The 3068-nt window shown below is 44.0% G+C and overlaps 1 pseudogene; it reads right to left on the bottom strand.

Moving 5' to 3' along the window:
- Window positions 1-623: 623 nt before the first annotated feature.
- Mrps36-ps2 (mitochondrial ribosomal protein S36, pseudogene 2) lies at window positions 624-1237 on the bottom strand (annotated as a pseudogene).
- Window positions 1238-3068: the final 1831 nt, after the last annotated feature.

Raw genomic sequence — 3068 nt, 5'->3', positions numbered from 1 at the left:
TAATGTGCTTAAGTTCCTGAATTTTGAAACTCTTCGAACAATAGCACACACCCTCAAAATGGTCCTGAGCTGCAAGTCTGCCATTTCCTGTTGTGTCCTAGGTCTGCTTATCTCTGCTCGATGGTCCTGACAGGGCATGAACTCATCACTCCCTCTCCTTGCTCCATGGCACCTCCCTTGGATGCTCTAGTGATGTGGAGCTCATTCTGGGGATGTAATTTTCCTGATAGCCATGAGAAGAAGGCAACAAGCTGGGGAAAAAGCAGATGTTGAGTTCTTTCTGGAAGAACCTTGCTATTGGGCCTCACACACTCTATCAAGAAACAGTGACTAAGAACCTCAGTGGTTGGGTAGCCACCGAGGTTCAAAGGTGGCTCACAAATTCTGAAGGAAGACCCATGAGAGAGCCAGGGGAATGAAAATTCCCACAGGAAAAAGAGAGACAGTGACTGTTTGAGGGCTGCCAGGGTGTCTGGACAAGAAAACAGTGCCAAGCTTGGGCGCACTTAGGGATGATGGGTCAAGGGTCATGAGAGCAAGGGAAGATCCTATTCCTGGACACAGGATCCAGACGTGTCACTCAAGAGAGATTTGTCCAACCCAAGTTTTTTTTTTTTTAGATACCATGTGCTTTTAATAACTCATCACCGGTAACACTTCATAATCAAGAGTAAGTTAATAGGCTAGCATTTAAAAACGTACACTTTCATAAGGGTATAGGCCAGCTTGTAGGGAAGTGACCAAGATACATAAGGTAGGAGATTCAAGTGACCGCCTGGAGTTTCTATACTTCATTCTGCTTACAGAACATTTATTAAGGTTGTTTAATATATGACTTTTCATTTGACATTGTGGAAGTCCTTTATTGTAAAGCTAATCCTTCTGTCTGGTGACAAGCAGCAGCCCCGACGACGATCACTCTAGACCCCCACGCTGGATAAATTCCATTTCCTCCTGAGACATAGGTTTCCTCCTGTATTTCCGAGGTAATGATTTTATTATTTCTGCAGTGTCTGGTGGCCCCTGTGCATCAGTAAATTTGGGGACAAATTTCCTTTAGAATGCTGGGAAATTACAGAGGAGTGGGAGGGTAGCACAGCAGATCTCAAAGCTTCCGAGGCACTGAGCTTAGGTTTGTCTCTTCTGTTAGGGAACTTTATTAACAGAGCATGTGGCTTCACTACCTGCATGACCCTGGTGGCGGAAGCCATCTTGCTGCCCATCATGACCCCCGAGTAGGGGCCCCAAGTTTTCCTTATGGCAAAACAATCTTTTCCTTTCTCTCCTCACAAGTAAAATTATGTGAGAAGCACACATAAACACACTCTTACACACATACATATACTCACACACACTCACATACACATTTACATACAAATACACACACACTTGCATACGGACTCACACAAATATACACATTCACACATACACTCACATATAAACACACAAACACACACACACATTCACACACAAATACACACATGCTCATGGATGCACAAAATACACACACATGCTCACATTCACACACATACATACTCACAGACATACCTGCTCACAGACATACACACTCATACATATGTAAACATACATGCTCACAGGTGCACACACATGCTCACAGACACACATACACACATGCTCACAGACAGACAGACAGACAGACAGACACACACACACACTCAAACACATTATACTAGTTAATTTTATGTCAACTTGACAGAAGCTAGAGTCATCAGAGAGGCAGGAGTCTCAGCTGAGAAAATGCTTCCATAGCCAGGCAGTGGTGCATATACCTTTAATCCTAGCACTTGGGAGGCAGAGGCAGACATCTTTGTGAGCCTGATCTACAGAGTTCTAGGATAGCTAGAGCTACACAAAAAAACCTGTCTCGGGGGAAAAAAAAGGAACCAGGCTGTAGCCAAGCTTGTAGGGCATTTTCTTAGTTAGTGATTTATGGGGGAGGTGAAAGCCAATTATAGAAAGTGCCATTCCCAGGCTAGTGGCCCTCAGTTCTATAAGAAAGCAGGTAGAGCAAGCCATGATAAACAAACCAGTAAGAAGAAGCTCTTACATCAGCTCCTGCCTCCAGGTTCCTGCCCTGTTTCAGTTCTTCTCCTGACTTCCTTTGATGATAAATTAATGATGATGACTTCAGCCAAATAAACCCTTTCCTCCCTGACTTGCTTTTGATCATGGTGTTTCACCATAGCAATAGAAAGTCTAAGACACACACACACACACACACACACACACACACACACACACACACACACACACAGACTCTCACAGAGACACACACATACAGATATACTTGCCTGCAGACACACGCTCACAGATTACACATACACTCACACACACACACTCACAGACATACTTGTACACAGACAACACAGAGACACACACTTTCACACATATGCATGCACACTCACTGTCTTAGAGTTTTACTGCTGTGCACAGATGCCATGACCAAAGCAACTCTGACAAAGGACAACATTTAATTGGGACTGACTTACAGATTCAGAAGTTCTGTCCATTATCATCGAGGTGGGAACATGGCAGCATCTAGGCAGACACGGAGCTGAAGGAGCTGAGATTTCCACCTCTTGTCCCAAAGGCAGCTAGGAGGAGGGTATTAAAACCCATGCCCACAGTGACACACCTACTCCAACAAGGCCACACCTCCTAATAGTGCCACTCCCTGGGTCAAGCATATGCAAGTCATTATACTCACAGGTGCATGTTTACACCCACACATACACATAAAGATACATACACACTCACAGACAGACATACTGAAACATAGGCACACACTCATACATACTCACACAAGTAGACACACACTTGTACATACACTCATACACAGACATACTGTCATATAGACAAACTCACACACACACACATGCTCACCTGATACATACTCTCACAACACACATATCCTCATATAGACACACACACACAACACATATACATACTTACATACTCCTCACATATATTCACACAGACATTCTCTCTCTCTCTCTCTCTCACACACACACACACACACACACACAAATCTTCTGTGTCCTGAGAAA

Source organism: Rattus norvegicus, chromosome 3 (genome assembly GCF_036323735.1).
Source record: "Rattus norvegicus strain BN/NHsdMcwi chromosome 3, GRCr8, whole genome shotgun sequence".
Taxonomy (NCBI): domain Eukaryota; kingdom Metazoa; phylum Chordata; class Mammalia; order Rodentia; family Muridae; genus Rattus; species Rattus norvegicus.
Note: the sequence above shows the minus strand (reverse complement) of the source record. Positions and strands in the feature narration are given on the sequence as shown.